The sequence below is a fragment of the Papio anubis genome, chromosome 6 (genome assembly GCF_008728515.1).
Source record: "Papio anubis isolate 15944 chromosome 6, Panubis1.0, whole genome shotgun sequence".
Taxonomy (NCBI): Eukaryota; Metazoa; Chordata; class Mammalia; order Primates; family Cercopithecidae; genus Papio; species Papio anubis.
The window spans coordinates 98,883,401-98,909,070 of NC_044981.1; positions in this window are offsets into that span (position 1 = coordinate 98,883,401).

The window sequence follows — 25,670 nt, forward strand, 5'->3', positions numbered from 1 at the left end:
ATACCGTGATGTTATCAAGAACTGAAAACTGAAAACACTTCATAGTCTAATTTCCAAGTCTTCCAAATTCTGAGCACCAAAGAACAGTGCACTTCTTCTATAACTCAAAAAAATCCTTTGACATTAGATGACTCCAATCCATGGATCTTTTTCTATTTGATGCCCTTTCCCCCATTTTTAACAAATTAAAATTGTATGGTCTTATCAGCTGAACTTTGTCAACTCCTAAATTTATGTGTTGAAGTCCAAATCCCCAGTACTTCAGAATTTGATTGTATTTGGAGAAAGGACTTTCAAAGAAGTAATCAAGAAATTGTTAAGCAATAGGAAGTTGAACATTTGAAAAATTCACAGCCTACCCATATTTCAAAAAATGATAAAGTTTGTTCTGGAGAGAACACCAAGGGTATAAGTGCACAATCAATCACTCAGTAGATTACAGATGTGACTCATGGATCTGTTCAGCCACTTCAGCAGAATCCAGGAAAAGAGTTGGGTTATACAAGCATAAATACTTGCCAGGACAAAAAGAGACCAAAAGGGACAAAATGTAGCAAGAGCATCAGACTTCTGGGATCCTACAGGATGAGAAAATAGAGCTATCTGGCTGTGAACATGCCTTATCCTTTAAGAAATGAGAAGGATTAACCCCAGAGGTAATTCTACCCTTGACTCGGAGAGCAGTGGCTCAAGGGGATGAGGCTGACCCCTTCTTAGTTTCAGTGACTCAGGCTACTCTTATCCTGGGCTGCAGGCATGGGGTTGCCACCCTGGCAGGCTTAAAGGACAGAGTGTTGGGCTGAAGAGGATTATTCTCAAAGCTTAAAATCCAATGGAATTTGCCCTGCTAGGATTTGAACTTGCTTAGGACATAGGACTTATTTCTTCTTTCCAATCTTTCGCTTTTGAAATGAGAATGTCACTTTTATGTCTGTCCCACCATTGTAGTTTGAAATCAGAAAACTTGTTCAGTTTCACAGATCCATACCTGGAGAAGAATTTTGCCTCAGGATGAATCATAACTTGAGTCTTATCCACCCTTGATTTAAATTAGATTTTTGGAACTTAAAATGAGTGCTGGAATTGCTTAAGATTTTTGAACTACTGGGATAGGAGTGAATGCATTTTGTATGTGAGATTTTTGGGGGCTCAAAATGGCGAGTGTTATGGGCTAAATTGTGCCTCCCTTCCAATTCATATGCTGAAGCCCTCACCCCCAGAACTTCAGAATGTGACTGCATTTGGAGATAAGGCTTTTAAAAAGGCAGTCTGATTAAATTAATTCTGTTTGACTTGTGTCCACGTAAAAGGAAATTTGGACACACAAGGGACACCAGGGATGCATGTGCACAAGGAAAAGCTATGTTAGAACACAACAGAGGGTGGCTACCTGCAAGTCACGAAGAGAGGCCTCAGGAGATGCCAAATACGTGACACCTTGGCCTTGGATTTACAGCCTCCAGAAATATGAGAAAAGAAAATATTCTGTGGTTTAAACCACTCAGTCTCTGTCATTTTGTTATGGCAGTCTTATCAAAAATAATTGATGGATGTCAATTTCTTAAAATTTCTTTCTTTCATGCACTTTCTCCTCTCTTTCCTCCTCATATTGTATCATATTGGCTTTGCAGAACCACAACTCTGTAAAATTCAATGCCTGTCTATTCTACACATGTACCACACATCTGGGTATATCTGGAGGAAAAAATATCATATAAAACCATATTGACTGGTCTTGGTTTGAAACAAAAACCACAGAAAACAACCGAGCCCTTAATTGCATTGCAATTATACCATAATTCCCCAATGCATTGACTTTTCCACTTGGTTAAGAGATTATTTTACATAATCTTTTCTTATCTCAAAGTTCTGACACTTAAATATCCTTATTCTGAGATTCAGATGTTTTTTCTTTCTATACTGAAAATTTTGAAGCAATCAAAACAATTTCCACCATTATCCATCCCTTTATCTCTTCATCTATCAGAATCTATACTCAAATGTGCTGATCTCCCATCTATTATAAATGATTTCTGCTCATGTGACAATATAATTCTTCCGCTTTAAAAATAAAATTATATGTTTATTATAGCTTTGTTTTTAATAGGCTCTAATTTTTTAGAACAGATTTTGATTTACAGAAAAAAAAATGGTCAGACATTACAGAGTTCTCATATACCCACTATTCACCTCCTCACAATTTTTGCTAACATCTCGAATTAGTGTGGTACATTTATTTATTACACTTGATGAAACAATATTGACACATTGTTTTTAAAGCCTATAGTTTAAATTAGAGTTCACTTTTTGAGTTGTACAGTTCTGATGTAAACAAATGCATAATATTCTGTATGTGCATGACGGTATCATACATAATGTCTTAGTTGCTTCCAACTATTGGCAATTATGAGTCAAACTGCTATAAACATTCATGTGTAAGTTTTTGTGTTCACATAAGTTTTCACTTCACTTGGGTAAATATCTAGGAGCAAGATTCCTAGATCTTATATTGAACCTATGCTAAGCTTTGTAGAAACCACCAGGCTGTCATTCAAAGTGGCTGTTCCCGCCAGCAAAGAATTAATGTTCCTGATGCTTTATATCCTAACCTGCATTTGATGTTGTTAACATTTTGGATTTTAGCATTTCCAATAGTTGTGTCATGGTATCTTGTTTTAATTTTCAATTCTGGAATGATATATGTTGAACATCTTTTTACATGCTTAATTGCCATGTATATATCTTCTTTGGTGAGATGTCTGTTCACATCTTAATCTTTGTACTTTTAAATTAACTCCTACTTGCTTTTGTCTACTCATAAAACATTATCCCTGTAACTCATAATTTCTTTATTTTATTTTTTACTTGCTCTATATACAACTCTCTCTCTCATAAAAAAGTAAAATTGTTTTTTCATGTTAAAAAATGATTTGTCTTTTCTTACATACCCTGGTAGATGTCCCCATTTTTTGTTCCCCTTTACATCTCCCTTTGGCCTTTCCCCTCATTTTCTCCAAATTTATAACAATCATTTACCCTACTATTTAAGTATAAATACTATTTAGAACTCTGTGTGCTACATCAAATGGTTGGTTCCAAATACTTTTCATTTAGTATATCAAAATCATTTTACAGAATCTACTACTTCCTGTCTGTTGAAAAATTTTCTTCACCTGGCTTTCAATAAATGTGATAAGTGCAGTTCTACCTCATTAATTGTTCCTTCCGACCCTCCTTTGTAATTTTTCTCTCCCCTATCTTAATGTTGTAATGCACCATGACTCAGTCCTTGATCACCACTTTTTCTTTACGTACATTTCATTCTTCGGTGACTGTATCTAATCTCATGATATTGATTACTATCTATTTGCTGATGACTGCTAGATTTATATTTCTCATCAGATTTCCCTCTTTCTTAAATTCCACATTCATAAATGCAACTGCCAGTTGAATATCACTCCATGAATTTTAATATGCATTTCAAAATTAGCAAGTCCATCATCAATAACCTGGTCTTTCCTCTGCAGTTTGCCCACCACCGTCTTCACATTACAAGTAGAAGATACATTCATCTTCCCAGTTGTTAACGGTAAAGACCTTGGATGTATTATTTACCATCCAAACAGAACTTTGGTTACTAGAGGGTGCATCATAAATAATTAAATTACATATATATAATACCTATATGATTATATATTATATTTTTACATATATATCTATATAATTACACACATATATTTATATGTAATATATAAATATATAAATAATATGTATTATAAATATTATCATATATTTATAAATATTATATATAGTGTTGTTTATATATTATATATAGACAGATAGCTATTTAATGTTTATAAACTAAAATTATTTATCATTTTTATGAATCTATGAAACAACTATATTACAAAAATTTTAAAATAAATGTTTTTCAATAAAAAATTAATAGATCTTAAAACATAACTTGAGGAAATCATCAGCCAGGTGTAGTGGCTCACACTTGTAATCCCAGCAGTTTGGGAGTCTCAGGTGGGTGGATTACCTGAGGTCAGGAGTTTGAGACCAGCCTGGCCATAATGATGAAACCTGGCCTCTACTAAAAATACAAACATTAGCCAGGTGTGGTGGCAGGTGCCTGTAATCCCAGCTACTTGGGAGGCTGAGGCAGGAGAATCACTTGAACCCAGGAGGCTGAGGTTGCAGTGAGCCAAGATTGTGCCACTGCACTCCAGCCTGGGCAAGAGACAAAGACTCCATCTCAAATAATAATAATAATAAAGAGAAACAAAATAAAAAATGACATAGACATTATAATTGCTCTTTAGGCTTGGATTTATAGTGCCATATCCTGGCTCTGCACCATCATTTTATCTTCAGACTCACATATCCCACTCCCTCCTAAATATCCCTGCAATCATAGTTTCCAAGTTGCTACATATGAAGAGAAACATCTATATCTGAAGATTGCCTTCTCTTTCAGTATTCCGCAGAGATCCTGGACTTCACCTGGATACAGGGTCACGATAGGAATTTGCATTGTCTTCCATTGGGCTGAGGTGTTTTTCAGTGTGAATAAAGAATAAATTTTATATTTGGAAATCAGAACAGTAGCTGTGTAAACCACTAGCTACTTAAATCCAGTTGCTACTAAAATTCAGTGATGAACAAAATTCTAATTTTATACACAAAATGCAAATCTATGATGTTATGACTCAGGTATTGCTCCTCTTTGTGGAGAAGTTTCTGACTGGCAATTACCCAACTAGGACTTCTGTGTTGCTAATGGCGTTTGGCTTCTTGATATATGTGCTAGTCACATAGTCATAATCAATTTGTTTAAATTCACTAAGCTATAACTCTTATGATTTGTACATTTTGCATATATATTTCAACAATATTTATTTTAAATGTTAGAAGTGTTAGCTTTGTGCGTTGAGAAGGCTTTGGAAAACATTAAAAAGGAACAATAATCACCCTAGTTCTCAGGTTGTGGCCTCCAGAAACAACATTATATGAAATCAGGGTTCCTTAGAGAAATGGTTGATTTTAGATTTGCATCATGATATGTACCAGATAAACATGAAAAAAATGTTGTTATATCAGATAGCAGGGAAGCCAAAAAGAACTTCTAGAGTAACGTCAAAAGTTCAAGAAATCAACTTGAAGAGGCTCCCACTGATCATAGTACTATTGGAGCATCAAAAAGGAGTAAGTGTCATGGATCAAATACATTAAAAATGTTTAACAGTTTTAGTCATAATAATTCTAAAATCAACATCAACCAATTGGTCAATGTTGGAGGATTCAAGAAAAATAGCTAATTGTTTTTAAAATTTGTAAATAAAAAGGCCGGACATGTTTGCTTATGCCTGTAATCTCAGCACTTTGGGAGGCCATGGCAGGCGGAAGAGAGCAGTGGATCTCCCAGCACAGTGTTCAAACTCTGATAAGGGAGAGACTGCCTCTTCAAGTGGGTCACTAACTCCCATGTATCCTGACTGAGAGACACGTCAAAGTAGGGGCCATACTCCTACAGGAGAAACCTCATTCAGGAGAGCTCTAGTTGGTATCTGGCAGGTGCCCCTCTGGGATGAAGATTCCAGATGAAGGAACAGGCAGCAATCTTTGCTGTTCTGTACCCTCCACCAGTGATACCCAGGCAAACAGGGTTTGGAGTGGACCTCCAGCAAACTCCAGCAGACCTGCAGCTGAGGGACCTGACTGCTAGAAGGAAAACTAACAAACAGAAAGGAATGGCATCAACATCAATGAAAAGGACACCCACACAGAAATCCCATCCGAAGGTCACCAACATCAAACACCAAGGGTAGATAAAGCCACGAAGATGAGAAAAAAACAGCCCGGAAAGACTGAAAATTCCAAAAACCAGAATGCCTCTTCTCCTCCAAATGATCACAACCCCTTGCCAACAAGGGAACAAAACTGGACAGAAAATGAGGTTGACAAATTGACAGAAGTAGGCTTCAGAAGGTGGGTAATAAAAGACTCCTCTGAGCTAAAGGAGCATGTTCTAACCCAATGCAAAGAAGGTAGGAACTTTGAAAAAAAGGTTAGACGAATTGCTAACTAGAATATCCGGTTAAGAGAGGAACACAAATGACCTGATGGAGATGAAAAACAGCACGAGAACTTTGTGAAATATACACAAGTATCAATAGCCTAATTGATTAAGTTGAAGAAAGGATATCAGAGGTTGAAGAGCAACTCAGTGAAATAAAGCGAGAAGACAAGATTATAGAAAAAAGAGTGAAAAGAAACAAACAAAGCCTCCAAGAACTATGGGACTACGTGTAAAGACCAAATCTACGTTTGATTGGTGTACCTGAAAATGACAGGGAGAATGGAACCAAGTTGGAAAACACTCTGCAGGATATCATCCAGGAGAACTTCCCCAACCTAGCAAGACAGGCCAACATTCAAATTCAGGAAATACAGAGAACACCACAAAGATACTCCTCGAGAAGAGCAACCCCAGGACACACAATTGTCAGATTCACCAATGTTGAAATGAAGGAAAAAGTACTAAGGCCAGCCAGAGAGAAAGGTCCGGTTACCCACAAAGGGATGCCCATCAGACTAACAGCAAGTTCTCTCAGTAGAAAGCCTACAAGCCAGAGGAGAGTGGGGGCCAATATTCAACATTATTAACATTCTTAAAGAAAAGAATTTTCAACCTACAATTTCATATCCAGCCTAACTAAACTTCATAGGTGATGGAGACAAGCAAATGCTTTACAGACAAGCAAATGCTGAGAGATTTTGTCACCACCAGGCCTGCCTTACAAGAGCTCCTGAAGGAAACACTAAACATAGAAAGGATCAACCAGTACCAACCACTGCAAAAACATACCAAATTGTAAAGACCATCGATGCTATGAAGAAACTGCATCAACTAATGGGCAAAATTACCAGCTAGCATCATAATGGCAGGATCAAATTCACACATAACAATATTAACCTTAAATATAAATGGGCTAAATGCCCCAATTAAAAGACACAGAGTGGCAAATTGGATAAAGAGTAAAGACCAATTGGTGTGCTGTCTTCAGATGCATCTCATGTGCAAAGACACACATAGGCTCAAAATAAAGGGATGGAGAAATATTTACCAAGCAAATGGGAAAAAAAAAAAAAAAAGCAGGAGTTACATTCCTTGTCTCTAAGAAAACAGACTTTAAACTAACAAAGATCAAAAGAGAGAGAGAAGGGCATTACATAATGGTAAAGGGATCAGTAAAACTAGAAGAGCTAACTGTCCTAAATATATATTCCCCGAATACAGGAACACCCAGATTCATAAAGCAAGTTCTTGGAGACCAATAAAGAGATGTAGACTCCCACACAATAATAGTGGGAGACTTTAATTGTCAATATTAGACATATCAATGAGACAGAAAATTAACAAGGATATCCAGGACTTGAACTCAGCTCTGGACCAAGCAGACCTTTACAGAACTCTACAGACATCTACAGAACTCTCCACTCCAAATCAACAGAATATACATTCTTCTCAGCACCACATTGCATTTATTCTAAAATTGAGCACATAATTGAAAGTGAAGCACTCTTCAGCAAATGCAAAAGAACAGAAATCATAACAGTCTCTCAGATCACAGTGCAATCAAATTAGAACTCAGGATTAAGAAACACACTCAATACCGCACGACTACATGGAAATGAAAACACCTGCTCCTGAATGACTGCTGAGTAAATAATGAAATGAAGGCAGAAATAAAGATGTTCTTTGAAATCAATGAGAACAAAGACACAATGTACCAGAATCTCCAGGACACTTTTAAAGCAGTGTGTGAAGGGAAATTTATAGCACTAAATGCCCACAAGAGAAAGCAGGAAAGATCTCAAATCAACACCCTAACATCACATTTAAAAGATACAGAGAAGCAAGGGCAAACAAATTCAAAAGCTAGCAGAAGGCAAGAAATAACTAAGATCAGAGCAGAACTGAAGGAGATAGAGACACAACACACCCTTAAAAAAAACAAAAAAACAAAAAAAAAAAGAAAAAACAACAAATCCAGGAGCTGTTTTTTTAAAAAGATCAACAAAATTGACCACTAGCAAGACTAATAATGAAGAAAAGAGAAAAGAATCAAATAGATGCAATAAAAAATGATGAAGAGGATATCATCACCAATCCCACAGAAATACAAACTACCATCAGAGAATACTATAAACACCTCTACACAAATAAACTAGAAAATCTAGAAGAAATGGATAAGTTCATGGACACACACACCCTCCCAAGACTAAACCAGGAAGAAGCTGAATCCCTGAATAGACCAATAACAAGTTCTGAGATTGAGGCAGCAACTAATAGCCTATCAACCAAAGAAAGTCCAGGAGAGAGGGAATCACAGTCGAATTCTACCAGAGGTACAAAGAGGAGCTGGTACCATTCCTTCTGAAACTATTCCAAACAATAGAAAAAGAGAGATTCCTCCCTAACTCATTTTATGAGGCCAGCACCATCCTAATGCCAAAACCTGGCAGAAACAACAAAAAAAGAAAATTTCAGGCCACTATCCCTGATAAACCTTGATGCAAAAATCCTCAATGAAATACTGGAAAACTGAATCCAGCAGCACATCGAAAAGCTTATCCACCACAATCAAGTCAGCTTCATCCTGGGGAGGCAAGACTGGTTCAACATACGCAAATCAATAAACGGAATCCATCATATAAACAGAACCAATGACAAAAACCACATGATTATCTCAATAGATGCAGAAAAGGCCTTCAACAAAATTCAACACCCCTTCATGCTAAAAACTCTCAATAAACTAGGTATTGATGGAATGTATCTCAAAATAATAAGAGATATTTATGACAAACCCACAGCCAATATCATACTGAATGGGCAAAAACTGGAAGCATTCCCTTTGAAAACCGGCACATGATAAGGATGTCCTCTCTCACCACTCGTATTGAACATAGTATTGGAAGTTCTGGCCAGAGCAATCAGGCAAGAGAAAAAAGTAAAGGGTATTCAATTAGGAAAAGAGGAGGTCACATTGTTTGTGTTTGCAGATGACACGATTATACATTTAGAAAACCCCATTGTCTCAGCCCAAAATCTCAAGCTGATAAACAACTTCAGCAAAGTCTCAGGATACAAAATCAATGTGTAAAAATCAAAAGCATTCCTATACACCAATAACAGACAGAGAGCCAGATCATGAGTGAACTCCCATTCACAACTGCTACAAAGAGATTAAAATACCTAGGAATACAATTTATAAGGGGTGTGAAGGAGCTCTTCAAGGAGAACTACAAACCACTGTTCAAGGAAATAAGAGAGGACACAAACAAATGGAAAAACATTTCATGCTCATGGATAAGAACAATCAATACCATGAAAATGGCCATACTGCTCAAAATTATTTATAGATTCCATGCTAACCCCATCGAGCTACCACTGACTTTCTTCAAATGATTGGAAAAAACTACTTTAATTTTCATATGGAACCAAAAAAAAAAAAAAAAAAAAAAAAAAAAAGCCCTGCATCTCCAAGACAATCCAAAGCAAAAAGAACGAAACTGGAAGCAGCACGCTACCTGACTTCAAACTATACTAAAAGGCTAAAGTAACCAAAACAGCATGGTAGTGGTACCAAAACAGACATATAGACCAATGGAACAGAACAGAGGCCTCAGAAACAATGCAACACATCTACAACCATCTGATCTTTGACAAACCTGACAAAAACAAGCAATAGGGAAAGGATTCCCTATTTAATAATTGGGAAAAATAGTTAACCATATGCAGAAAGCTGAAACTGGATCCCTTCCTTACACCTTACACAAAAATTAACTCAAGATGGATTAAAGACTTAAATGTAAGACCTAATACCATAAACACCCTAGAAGAAAACCTAGGCAATACTATTCAGGACTTAGGCCTCGGCAAAGACTTCTTGGCTAAAAGACCAAAAGCAATGGCAACAAAAGTCAAAATTGACAAACGGGATCTAATTAAACTAAAGAGCTTCAGCACAGCAAAAGAAACTATCATCAGAAGAATCAGACAACCTACAGAACGGAAAAAATTTTTGCCATCTATCCATCTGGCAAAGGGCTAATATCCAGAATATACAAAGAACATAAACAAATTTACAAAAACAAATTTACAAGATTAAAACAAACAACCACATCAAAAAGTGGGCGAAGGATATGATCAGACAATTCTCAAAAGAAGACATTTATACAAACATGAAAAGAAGTTCATCATCACTGATCATTGGAGAAATGCAAATCTAAGCTACAGTGAGATACCATTTCATGCCAGTTAGAATGGTGATCATTAAAAAGTCAGGAAACAACAGACGCTGGAGAGGATGTGGAGAAATAGGGATGCTTTTACACTGTTTTTGGGAGTGTAAATTAGTTCAACCATTGAGGAAGACATTGTGGTGATTCCTCAAGGATCTAGAACTAGAAATACTATTTGACCCAGCAATCTCATTACTGGGTATATACCCAGAGGATTATAAATCATTCTACTGTAAAGACACATGCACATATATGTTTATTGTGGCACTGCTCTCAATAGCAAAGACTTGGAGCCAATCCAAATGCATTTCAATGATAGATTGGATAAAGAAAATGTGGCAGATATACACCATGGAATACTATGCAGCCATAAAAAATGAGTTCACTTCCTTTGCAGGGACAGGGATGGAGCTGGAAATCATCATTCTCAGCAAGCTAATATAGGAACAGAAAACCAAATACTTCATATTCTCACTCATAAGTGGGAGCTGAACAATGAGAACACATGGATACAGGGAGGGGAACATCACACACCAGGGTCTGTTGGGAGGTGGGGGGCTAGGGGAGGGATAGCATTAGGAGAAATGCCTAATGTAGATGACAGAACAATGGGTGCAACAAACCACCATGGCACGTTGTATACCTATGTAACAAACCTGCACGTTCTGTGAGATAATGATAGAAATCCCTAATCGTCAGGGAGATGCAAATCAAAACCACAATAAAATATCACCTCACACCTGTTAGAACAGCTATTATCAAAAAATAAGATAAAAGCTGTTGTTGAGGATGTGAAGAAGAGAGAGAAACCTTGTACACTGTTGCTGGAAATGTAAATTGGTATATTAGTAGTCACTGTGAAAAGCAGTATGCAGGTTTCTCAAAAAATTAAAAATAAAAAATTAAAAAACCAGCAATCCCAATTCTGAGTACCCATCCAAAGGAGTTGAAGATATCTCAAAAAGATATCTTCAATCCTATATTCACTGTAGCATTATTTACAATAGCCAAGATATAGAAACAACTTAAATGTTTATTAGTGGATAAGTGGATAAAGAAAATGTGTTATATATACACAAAATAAAATAATGTTCAGACTTAAAAAAAAGAGGGAAATATTGAATGCATCTATAGAACATAGGACAAATATTTCATAATCTCACTTTTGTAAAGAATCTAAAAATAGTCAAATTCATAAAATCATAGAGTGGAATACTGGTTACTAGGGAGTGAGTGAAGGAGGAAATAGAAATATATAAATTACTTATTTTTCTATGAATATACATTATTTTATACATTTTATAAATATAAAATTTTTTAAAATATACAATATACTAATATATAGTTGAGCATGAACAAAATATTCTGGAAGGATTTTACTATAGTTTGAATAATTACCCCCTCCAAAACTCATGTTAAAATTTGATTGATGCTGTGGCAGTGTTAGGAGGTGGGACTTTGGGAAGTGATAAAGCCATGAAAACCCTGACCCTATGCGTAGGATTAGAACCATTACAAACTAGCAAGTTTTGCCCTTTTTTGCCTTTTTTATTTTTGTGTTTCTTCATATGATGATATGTCAAGAAGGCTCAGCAGATGCCCACACCTTACTCTTGGACTTCACAACCTCCAGAACTGTGGGAATATAAATGTATCCTCATTATAAACTACCCAATTTCAGTATTGTGTTACAGCAGCAGAAAACACATTGAGACAGAAATATAAGAAGCTGATAATGATTACCTCTGAGGACTAAAACTGTAAGTGTATACTGTTGGAGAAAATAGAGTAGATTTTAAATAAAATGTTTTGGTTATTATATTATTATAATTTGCTTTGTTTTATTTTTGTTTGATAAGAGAAAAAATAAAAATCAATCTGTAATGTTGAAAGTAGGGTAAAATATATTTTTAGATAATGTGTGGAAATTATAATATACATTGTCTCTTCCAAAATAAAACCAAAAAAACGAGGGAGAGAAAATAAAAGAAGAACATGAGATTTTTGCCTTTGGGTATCTGAACAAAAGGTAATATTATTTTTAGTCCTTTTTTCTGTGTATTCTAAATATTCTAATAGGATTTTATATCAATTTTATATTATAAAAGAAACCTTTACAACACCATTTTGTGATCTATCAACTATTTAAAAAATTGTAAACCAATCCTTTCCTCTGGCCCTCCAATCCCCAGCCTCCAATCCCTAGCCCATCTAATTCTCATTTATTTCATAGCACTTATTACCTTCTCTACAAATTACTTATTTTTATAATATCAGCTTTTAATATGTCTTTGCTTTTTTACTGCTATATCCCAGAAAACTGTTATTTGCATACTGATGCTTAATGTAGTGTTGGATTAATGAAAAATGCCTTGTCATTTTCTAGGACCTATTTGTCTTTTGAAAATGAAAATAAGTAATTCAAAATCTAATGAAACTTTAAAATATTTGGAGCATTAAGGAAGTGTTATTGTGGGAGCTGAGTCACATAAACAGGAAGCTATAACATAGGCAGCTGTAACCTTTGTTTCTCTGATTACAGATTAGCCTTTTTCCTTACCTACATTGTTTTGTAGAATGTTATACATGACTAAAATGTGACAGAGGAAGTCTCTTTCCTTTTAACTGTTGACATTCTTTATAGATTAACTTCCCTCCTTCCTATCTCACACAAAGACTTCATGACTTTAATTACCTGGGATGGGATGTTAAATATACTTTTTAGTTGGAATGGAAATGAAAACAAGCTGTGTGAAAAAGAATACAAATTAACTAATTAAATTGTTACTCATAAAACAGTCTTGTCTAGAAAATGCTATAATTCTACTAAATTTCTTCGTTTTCTACCTATATAAGCAGGACTTTAACTTTTAACTTTGGAGCACTAACACCATTTCTCAGGAGTCCAGATTTCCTGGATAGCTATTCTCAGCTTTTTGTTTGAATAAATTCTTCAAAACTGGATTCTGATTATTTTAATTTTTTTTAGGTTGATATGACTTAAAAAAAAAATTAGTAAAATGGGAATGTGATAAGATCACCACTGCTTCATCCCTCAAGTCTTTGATGATGGATGTTATTTCTGTTTGCTCCAGACATGTATTACTGCACTGCGTTTACTTAATTGGGAGCAAAAGGACGTTCTGGATTTTGCTTTCTATTCATTCTACCTTAGAAACCCTCATTATAAAGGAATGGTAGCCAAAGACATGTCTTTAAACAATACTTCCAGGAATTGGAGAAATAACTGATGCTACCTGACTTTGCTTCTCTATTTTATTTTGTTTTAATTAGTATTCCTGTTCTTCAGTTTGATTGCTCTGCCCTGAACTCCAGTTGCCTTCTTGGGTCTCTAATCTCATGCTAGCATTTAAAAGGCACTTCCCCAAGCAGTCTGAGTTGCATTCCTTAAACTTTCCACAATTCTGAACAAGCTGTTTCCCCAGAAATAGCCTATATACTGAGAAAAGAAAAATAGCTGGAAACAGTCTGAATTATATGAGGTAAGCAAAATTTATCAGGCCCAGCGAGAACTGTGGTATGGGACTTCAGTCATTTTCTCCCCCCAGCAACTCATGCCTGGGGGTAATTGTTTAAAGGCATTTTGTTTCTAACCAGATGCCTAACCTATTATCTTCATGTTCCTGGAATGTGTGATACAAAAAACAATGTACAGCCAATCAACAGCTTATGCTATTTTAATGTAAATTATATTTAAATAACTCAGCAACTGCCTCTTCTTCTCCTTTCAAAATCCACTTGTAACTGCTGTTAATCAAAATGGATATTTAGGGCAACTTAAATCTATGCTCCTGAGTTGCCATCCTCAAGCTTGGCCCGAATAAACTCTCTACTTATATTAATTTGTTCTCAACTTATTCCTTTTCGGGCAACAACACTCTGCTTCACTTTTTAAAATATTTTCAGGTAATTTATGAAACATCTGGGCCATAGCAGGCTTTCTGTACCTCTTCTGTGTCAGTGTGGGGGCCAAGGCCTTTGGCTCCTGAAAGGTTCACTGAAAAATCATTGGCATGAGGCAGGTTGATTAACAGGAGTAAAAGCATACACCTCTATTTAATGTCTATACACTGGGGCCTTCAGAATAAAGACCAAACCTCTCAATGAGATTCAAAAGCTTATATACCATCTTGAGGTTACAGAAAGAATGGGGGCTTGGATCCTGATAAAACAATTTATGAGAGGGAGAGAGGAACAGTCATGGCTAGTAAAGAAGGCCTTGTTATGTAAATGAAGCCTCACAGGTAGTAGACCTCAGAGAGAATAGATGGTAAATGTTTCTTTTCAGACTTTTAAAGGTATCAGACTCTCAGTTAATCTCTCCTAGATCCAGGATAAGCCTTGAAAGGGAAGGCCTGGTTAGTGGGGCATATTTACAGATGCCAATTTCCCCTACAAAAGACATGTTTGCAAGATCAATTCAGTCTGCTGGCCCTGTGGCAACCATTTCAAAAATATGTCACAGAAATATGTTTTGGGGTAAAATGTTTTGATTTTCTTCACATCATCTGAAGAATATCTATTGTAAATCTTCACTGCCTGCCCACCTCTGGCACCATTAAAACAACCTAGTCAGTTTCCCCACACTCCATTCCAAATCAGACCTCCCCTTCCCCTCTCTAAAGCTCAATGTTTTTGAGCCGTGTTTCACACTGAAACAAAACTTCTGCTCTACATTTAATCCCACTCTAACTAATTGTTGTGCCAGACCTCTATTGACTCGACTTAGGATGACACTGTGCCCTGGAGGCTGAAAAAGGAACCTGGAGATAGCAAAAGAGACATAGGATTTATTGAGGGAACTTACATACAGGAACAATCCAGGAGGAGCAGACTGGACCAGAGAGTCACCACCATTTGTAAAAAGCATGCAGTTTATGTAGCAATTTCACTTAGCACCCTCCACCTAGCAACATTCACATAGCAATCTCCATTTAACACAAAACAAAGGGCCTGGATCCCCTGTATGGCCTGCATTCCAAGGGATGGGCTGAGGATTCAGATGTCCTTCATAGGTAAGGAGTGAAACTGGGTTGGATTCCTTAGTTCCTGGATTCCTTAGTTCAGGACTCCAAACATACATTCTTCTTAGACCATAGGGTCATTCTCGGGGTATGCTTCAGTTATAGTTGTCAGCTGCCTCTGCCATGTACCAACTATAATTTATGTCTGTTTCCTCTTGGAGACACATTTTCAGTTGGTGGGATTGGAAGTGAGGGGACATTATCTCTCAAGTGCTATAACTTTCTGTCACTTAAGTTTAACGATATAGAGTAATTGTATCCTTTCTGACTATTGAATGAGGTATTTAAATGACACAGAATAAGGGAACACGACATATAGTTAATTTCTGGCATGACTACGTTTACCTATGTTTACCTATGTTCAGAAGTTTCCATACCCAAGAAATTACTGCTATTTATGTAATTCACTCAGGTTGCAGGGTTCACAAAAATATCTAAATATAAAAAAAATTGCTAATAAAATATTTTTTACATGACCCAAGAGAGGTCACTAGTTCAGAGAAGACTTTTCAATATTTGTACTATAGTTTATCAATTTAAATGATTTTATAGACAATATATTGTGTGTATTATTTTTATACTATGTATCACAAACATATTGTAAGATTGACATTTGGCTTGTGAGTATTATTTAGGTTTCAGAAACACTGGAGAACAAGCAGTTATGATAAATCACATAGGTATCACATTCTATAGATAGGAATTACAGGGCTACAGAAAACTTTCCCCAGAATATGGCGCTTTGGCATGCTAAGTGCTTTGAAAATAGGCCTCAGAAATAAGTCTCAGAACCATGGTTTCTCTCTCACTTTTCCCTCTTCTCCCTGTTTTTCTGATCCTCTTTTCAAAAGCATCTGTAGGGATTCTCTCTGGAGTTTCCTTATCTGTCTAAGAAAGCTTAAATGCAATTGTCTTAAGTCTCCTTCCATAAGAATCTCACCAAATAATGAGGAAAGATCAACCCCCAGAAAAGAGAAGAGACTAGGGGTCTCTCACCATGTCCAGACAGACCTTTTACCTGTTCTTCCAAGGGCAGCTCCACACGATTACCTGGGGGATTTTATCTTCATAATAAAACAATCTTTTATTGATGAGCAGCTCCACCCATCACCTTCCCATAATGTCTGCCTCCTGCCTTCTAGATCCATGTATTCTTCCCAATGATTTACTGTCTCTCAAAAGAAATGTCTGCATTTCTCATCTTCCCTCTCCCCTATGGAAAAAAGCACATAATCTTCTGTACCTCACTGGGTAACTGAATAATCACTCTGTGATTTTCTGTCTGCACATCAATAAATTTGTGTCTTTTCTCCTATTAATCAGGTTTTTGTCAGTTGAGTTCTCAGAAAACCTTCAGAGTATAAAGGGGAAGTTTTCACTTAAAACACAAGAAATATCCACTTAAAATGATTTCAAACACATTTGGAACCATAAAAATGTTATTATTAGGAAAACCTAAAAGTTATAAAATCATGTAGTTCAATCGTATGTCTAATACTTGGTATTACTAGTGTTTACATGTTACTGGCAGCAAATCCACAAGGGTTTGCAGCAACCTCAATTCTTCCGTCTTTAAAAGAAAGAATTTGACTGAGGTATATGACTGAGGAGTATATGGAAGAAGAAGAGACCAAGGTAAGTTTAGGAGCAGGGGTGAAAATTCGTTACAAAGTTTTAGAGAGGAATGAAAAGAAAATAAAGTACACTTGGAAGAGGATGAAGCGGGTGACTTGAAAGACAACTGCACGATTTGACCTTTTGACATGGAGTTTTGTCTGTTGGCATACTTCCAGGGTCTTGTGTTCCTTTTCCCTGATTCTTCTCTTGGGGTGGGCTGTGCATGTTCAGTGGCCTGTTAGCACTTGGGAGGGGAGCACGTGCAGCGTGTTTACTGGAGTTGTACGAATGCTCACTTGAGGCATTCTTCCTTACCAGCTGATGTCCCTAGGAGGTCATACACCAGATAAATTCAGCCATTTTGCCTTTTAGTGGCATGTGTGAGCCCATTCACTCACTCCTGAGATCTTATTGAGAAATTGCTGATTACCAGTCTCATTTTCTTCTATTTATTGTACCTTTGCCTAGCTGGCTGTGATGCATTATTATTTTAGAGAGACAGTTAACTACTGCCGGACCGTCACCTGATGGTCGCCTGACACTGCTGGCGGGGTGAGAGGAACTCTCTCCTGCCCTGCTCATGCCTAGCTAGCTACCTACTATAACATACAGTATCCAGAGGCACTCCTACAGTCAGATTTGTCTCAGAAAAGCATGACCTTTTTTCTTCAAAGTACCACAGTTTTACTTGAAATTATTTTTAATTGGTATAAAATATCTTCATTAGCAGTATTAGGAATAGTCGAGAGTAATCCAGAGGAAATACTTTTCCTTAGCATACTCCCCTCCATGGTCATAGTTTTACTTATCAGATAACTTCAGAATTTGTAATTACCTAAGAGGTATTATTACAAATTTTAACAATGAAAATAATTTAGAAGTTATTTTAAGAGGCAAGTTAGGAAATGTCGAGTCAGCTTTATTTATTGAATGCCTCTGTGGTACAAAAAGTAATGCATAGACGGTCTTCAATTCCATGCATTAATGGAAAAGACAAAATATATGCACTTGTAAAAGACTGACAAATGGTTATAGCAGCATAAATTATACAAATTATTATGTAAACTGAGGAGAAATCATGGCCAGAAAGAGTCAAGGCAAAGGAATTAAGCATGCTGTGCTTTTGTTAACACAGCCTATATTCTACCCATCTATTTTGGAACACTTGGAAGAGGATGAAGCGGGTGACTTGAAAGACAACTGCACGATTTGACCTTTTGACATGGAGTTTTGTCTGTTGGCATACTTCCAGGGTCTTGTGTTCCTTTTCTCTGATTCTTCTCTTGGGGTGGGCTGTGCATGTTCAGTGGCCTGTTAGCACTTGGGAGGAGAGCACGTGGCAGAGAAAAATCTCTCTAAATAGCTGGAAGTTTATTGATAAATAGATTTTGGTAAATATCCTCTATTTAGATATTATTTAAGAATATTCACATATCAAAGCTCTTAAGGAAATAAAAGGGGCAAGCAGATCTTTATAACATATATATTAGTTATATATATGGTTAATAATTTTCTGATGACTTAAGGACAGAAAAACGTTTGATAGTTATGCATGCAGATATACATAGTTTTAAATTTAACATATTTTGGCAAAACTAAAAGTAAAGGTGTTATAATTTGTGCTAAAATTCATCCAAAACTAGAACAAAATTCAAGAGGAGAAAGAAATAAAATTGAGAAACTAAACATAAGAGTAGACATGAATCAGATACATCTTGTGCAAGAAACAGAAAAATATAAATGAAATATATGATATGGTTTACACCAAAACCCATTAATTATTGTTTGTATTTTTATCTTCTAATTGCAATATGCTATTTTCATGTGTATCAAAAGTAGAGCACTATGTCCTAACTCCAAGCGTTTCCTTAAAACAAAACAAACAGAATTAGTTTTTCAGCTTAGCAAAGCATACTATCTATTTTAGCACAACAGGAATGCTGCCATTTTAATAGGATAGCAGACAAGTGGATTTAGTCTCAATCCTTTAAGCTTCTACTTCAGGGGACTAAAATGTGTGAAAAAAATTTCTGATCCAATTTTAGAATATGTTTCAAATCCACTGAGATTCTCCATTCTCTACATCTCTGGAACATGATTATTCCGAGAACATCTACACTTTCGCAAGGCTGCCTGCTTCTCTGTTGAGATATGAAAACAGAAGAAAATTGAACAAAAATTGAGTTCCATGTGATTGAGCAAATTTGAGTTTCATGTGATTCATGGGAAGAGCATAAACGAAGGGCAAAATAATTTTAGAGGGCTAGTTACTAAGTTGAAAGGTATAATGCTATTTGTTAACAAAGTTATTTTATTTATTCATGAAGTTAAAATTTTGTTGAGAATTTTTATCTAGTAGCCTTTACCCAATTTCTCCTTATTACATGTCAAATATTTGTGTTTTAAAATAAATTCTAAAAAGTTACGGATTGTCCTCTTAAAATGCATTATCCATTTTAATTTTAAAACATATATTTTCTTATAAACATTTTCTATAATAGAGGATATTAGAAAGAAAAGGAAAATATTATTGGTCTTCTCAAATAATATAATTTATGTAAGGTATAATTTACAGCCTTAAAAGCCACTATGAAGAGATGCTATATGGATATATTATCCATATTGTTGCCTGAGGAAATTTTTAACTGAAATATGAATTACAATTTTTAATAATTTTGAATTTTCTCCTTTGATTCATTTGTTTTTCTCCTTTTTACTGTGCTTAATACAAATTTTATAAGGAATAGTTGGCTTTGATTTTAAATGAGCTATTTTACTTTACTCATGCTCTTTTCAGAACAATTTTATTAATTTATGAATTTATTGATTTTGGTTCAGTAGGACCCACGGGTTAAATGGCAAACTCAACCAACCAAGTTATAAAAACGATGCAATCAAGAGAAGAAAAAGTTAAAGTACTTGACAAAATGAGATATGCTGCCACAATTTTGAACTTTACTTCTTATGAGAAGGCCCAGGTCAGTTCTGAATTTCTTTGGAATTTGTTTACATTTTAAGATATAGTCATTTTTGTTCTTCATTTTTAACTGTCTTTTTTTTTCCCCTGAAATTTCAAAAGTTAAGAAGTAATCTGCAGTTGATAGCATATTAGGAGGGGGTTGGCATGGGTGGGAAGTAATAGGAGCATAAAGGGAAGAGTGGGAAGACATAAAAAGCCATGATAGACTTTCATAGAAAAATGTCAATATATGTCAACTTACCTCAATATTTTCTGGAGTTATAAAACTACACAATGGTTGATATTCCTCTTGAAGCTCTATAACTATATATTATTTAATTACCAGAGAGACATATACAAGCTATTTGGGGAAGGTATCCTTTCTGACTGATACATACAAATTGATGATATGTGCGTATGTACATGCATATAATATTACAATATTACTATAGTACTTCCACAATCTCTTAACAGCATTAAATCTTCAACCATTTCTCTGACTCTCCGCATAATGTTTGGCTAATGACTCTTCCCTGAATCTTCCCACCGCAGTCTTCTCAATTGGTGGCTCATTTTCCAACCACAGTTCATATATTAATGATCCTGGAGTTGGGGTTTAAGTGTCTTCTTTGCTTTCCATTGTGGCTTTCAGGCTATTCTTTATTTCCTTTCTATCACAAACCACATTAAATTGCATGGTCCACATCACTACACCTCATTGGTTCACAATACTACATTTGGTACTTTCTTCTACACCTGCGGATCATTCCCAATTGTGTGCTGGCTTCCTTTTTACTGTCACTTCTTCCAATATAGCCCTTGTATTAATTATCAGTGATTTCATTATGCACAAAGATAATCATTGCTTGAATCCTTCTTTTTCAATGATCTTGCTCTGCACACTACTTCAGCTATTTTCTTTCATAGTTATACCTTACACCTGGCTATTATTTAGTAATTTTCCTCCAATATTAATTGTAAGCATGCCACATTGTATCCTCTCCAACCTCCAAACTCATATGTATGTGACTATATTTGGAGACAGGACCTCTACAAAGGTAACTAAGGTAAAATGAAGTCTTCTGGGGGGGGGTCTTAATTCAGTATAACTGGTGTACTTTTAAAAAGACGAGATTTAAACACAGACGTGTGCACAATGGAAAGATCTGTGACAACAGAGGGAGAAGTTCAGCCATCCACAGGTGAAGGAGAGAGGTCTCAATGAAACCAACACTGATGACAGCTTGATCTTGGACTGCTACCCTGGAGAACTGTAAGGAAATAAATTTCTAGTATTTTAGCCATCCAGTCTGCAGTATTTTATTTTGGCAGCCTTAGAAAACTAAACACACACTATCTTCCACCTCCTGTCTTCCCAACACATTTATTTTATTACACAATCAATTTCAACCCTACTGTGCCCTAGACCTATTGATCATACAGTCTCTTATCGCTGTGATTTCTTCCTTGCCCTCTTTTGCCAGTTTAAACTCCATGTTTAGTCATTTTTAACTTCTTTCTGAACTACAACTGGAACATATGAACAGTATATGTACATATTGATGAATTATTACCAAATGTATACTCTCATGTGACACATATGGAGTATTAACATGGTGAATGATTTGGTTCCTCCTTGCCTTTCTCTTTCTTTATTGTACTTATTTGGCATAACTGTAATTCTGGCTGAATTCAATTTTGCCTTTATTCGGTACATTTGCTTGTAAAGAGAGATGATTTTAGAGAAAAATTTGCAAACGTGTGCACCGTTCTTACTTTGAATTCAAGAAATACCTTGTTGTTGTTTACTTTGTTTCATTCTCTATTTAAGTTTTTAGATCAGGGGTCAGCAAACTTTTTCTATAAAAGACCAGATAAAGAATTATTTTCTTATGCCATATATTCTGTGTCATGACTGCTATACTCAGTCATAGACAATATAGAAAGAAGGGAAATGGCTGTGTGCCAATAAAACTTCATTTACAAAAATAGGCAACAGCCTGGATATGGCTAGGGCCTATAGCTGGCTGACTCCTGTTCCAGACTATTATATAAAATATTTTCTTCTGTCCTCAGACAAAACCTTCTAGCTCATTCTGATTCTCAGATGATGACTTTGATTCTTAATCTAATTAGAAGATTGAGATCATCTTAAAAAGAATATTAGGTTGGGCATGGTGGCTCATGCCTGTGATCCAAGTTTTTGGGATGCTGGGGCGGGAGGATCTCTTGATGCCAGGAGTTCAAGACCAACCTAGGCAACGTAGTGAGAGCCCATCTCTACAAAAAATAAAATAAAATAAAAATTACAGAAACTAATTAAAAAGAAAAGAATGTTAATTATCTACCTCCACTGTATCTAGGCATTTGACAGATTCTAGAAACATATTCTCTATTATTTCTTGTAATACTGCTATAGTATATAGATTAACTGTCCATACCCATCTTTAAGGCCAACACTTTCAGTTGTGCAATAGATCTTACATCTTATTATCTGTTGAAAGATGTAGCTCAAGCAATCTTCTTTTGTTACCCCCGATTCATCCATTTTTCTTTTTCTGCTGCATCATTTCTATCAACTGCAAAAAACCCCGACAAAATACAAAGCAACAGCAACAAAATCAGACAGCGATTTTAGCTGCCACATCCAGCATGCATCCTCTAGCTGCACTCAAATTTATTTCTTTTATCTTACATACCTCGACAAGGGTTTCTATATTACTGAATTTAACTCTTCTCCTGTTTTCTCTTTAATCCACATTAACTAGGCTTTTTCTATTTCTTTTATTATTATTATTTTACTTTAAGTTCTGGGATGCATATGCTGAACATGTAGGTTTATTACATAGGTATACATGTGCCATGGTGGTTTGCTGCACCTATCAACCCGTCATCTAGGTTTTAAGCCCTGAATGCATTAGGTATTTGTCCTAATGCTCTCAGCAGCACATAGCATATTTGACCACTTCTTCCTGTTCTTCTTTCTTTACTTGACTTTCCAGATATCACATTCTTCTGCTTTTTCTCCTAATGTTGTTTATTCTCAGTCTCTTTTGTTAGTTCATCTTAGTGTGACCATATTCACAATGTGGGAAGTCTTGGTGCTCGGGGCTTGACATATTCTATCAGTCCTTACTCCCAGGGTTTGTGCTTTTAAAATATTATCCCATATATTTGAAGGGTAAGACTTCAAATTATTTGAATATCTGGCCATGGCCTCTCATTTCTACTTCAGCCTTATATGTTCCTACCTCCTGAATATCCCTACTTAGATAATTAAAGATAAAGTGCTTTCGGAGAAATATAGTTTGCATTTAGCTAGTATCATAGTATCACACAATTTCATCAAAATTTTGTTACTATAGAAACAGTAACAATATGACTGAAACCTAAATCCCCATGTTTGCTCAAACCATCTCTCTCTATAAAGTATCACTTTCATATTCGTATCTAGCATCAAATTCTTACTACTATGATTTCTCAGTCTCCTACCTCAGCTTCCATTCCCATGGACACATTAAAAGTTAAAAACCATATACATGATTCAACCACATAAACAAATACTTATGCATGTATATATTAAATTGAAAGATTATAGTGGCAGACAGAAAATCTCACTTACATTTAATTCCAAGAACTCAATGAATTATCACATGCAAAGTAAACCATTTTGCCATTTATCTTTATGGTGGTAATTCGTTGTTTTAGAAAGCATCTGAAAGGGATAGGACTGAGTTTCTGTTTGTTTCTATTGAAAAACTAAGGGGTAATGCAAACTGAACGCTCATTAAATATATATACACACACACACATAATATATATGCAGACATTATATTAATATATTCATGATTATAATATTTAATAATGAAAACATTCCCATGAGATAGGTGATTTATGGTTTATATTGGGTAAGAAAAGCAGAGACTAAGCTTAAGAAATGCATGCAAGGTAATATAATTCAGAAATAGTAAATCCCCAATTCAAACCTCAGCTCTCTAATTTCTAAAATGTGTTCTTAACTTCTGAATTACTTAGTAAAATATCCCAATGTTTAAGCAGGGAAAAAATGTAGTCTGTTTGAAGAAATATAGATAATATCCAGCCTCATTAAATGTATTCCCTATAGAGATATTCTTCAGATGCTGAAAGAAATGTTTCCTTCGGCTTTGTTTTCTTAGCTATATCAATTTTAGCATTCAGGGTCATGTTAGGGCTTAGGATATAAATCGTATGCCTGTAAAAATTTCCATTCTGTTAATGTCTTTTATGTGGCAAATTCCTCTTGTTCCTTATTATGGTCTATGAGTGTAATGATTGAGTAATGATATCCAATATTCTGAATCATTTTATGTATATACACCATATGCATGCAAATTCGATTTGCCTAATACTTTGCTCTTTAATTTGCATTTTCATAGAACTAGTTGAGTATTATGAGGTAAAATTATATTGACTGATTTCAATATCTTAAAAAGTTAAATCGTCTTTATATGAGAAATGTTTTAAGCATTAATTATAAATGAATCATAAAAAAATTCTCAAGGCACACATCTTGAGTTATAATGTGATAATAGCTACATGTACTAAAGATTTATATTAGAGTTGTAGTACATGCCCCATGCTTTGATTAAAAAATTAACCAGTGATATCAAAAGGAAATAATTCATTTTAACTGGAAATACCAATGCAAATATATTTATGTAATTCTAAGCAAGTACAAATTAGATACAAATGGCATAGGTATATAATGACATCCAAAATCAACATCCACCAAGTGCATGCCAAAATAAAAGCATTAGCAATTTTTATTTAACAAAAATATAACATTTATTCCCACTAATATTTTTTAAAGAAAACATAATAAATATAGGCTCCTAATCTGAATAATTAGAAATCATACATGTTCTAGCATAAGACATTCGCCCTTTGGCTTCTGGTTAAAAAACTGTGAGGATTTACAAACCAAATGGCTGGTATCAAATCATGGAGTTGACACTTTCTAGACCTACATAAACATCCTGGCACTACACCAAAGTCTACGTAAATATACAACAAGGTGTCATATTAGAGAAATTACAGGTAAAAGAAACATGATGAACAAAGCTTTAGGCATAAAAGAGCATGTTGAGGGTAGAAGTACATGTGCAATTGGTTTTATTTGATTAGAGTTTCTCAATCCTCCCTGGGCAACATCAGTCTTGAATATTTTAAAATATAAAGATAACTAATTTGAACATTAGTATTATTAAATCAAAGTCTCCAGAAGTCATGTTGAAGAAGTTATATTTTTAAAATATTTCAGGCCAGGCATGGTGGCTCATGCCTGTAATCCCAGCATTTTGGGAGGCTGATGTGGGTGAATCACATGAGATCAGAGGTTCCAGACCAGCCTGGGCAACATGGTGAAACCATGTCTCCACTAAAAATACAAAAATTAGCTGGGCATGGTGGTACATGCCTGTAATCCCAGCTACTTTGGAGGCTGAGGCATGAGAATCACTTGAACCCAAGAGACGGAGGTTGCAGTGAGCCAAGATCATGCCACCCAACCTGGGCAATAGAACAATACTCCATCACAAAAAAAAAAAAAAAAAAAAAAAAAAGATTTCACGTGTGATTAATTGATTAACACCGACTTGCACAAAAATATTTAATAGAAAGTGGACCAAAAGTAAAATAGACTTAAGTAATAAGTATGAATGAGCCATGATTCCCAAAAAATATATTAAAAAAAAAAG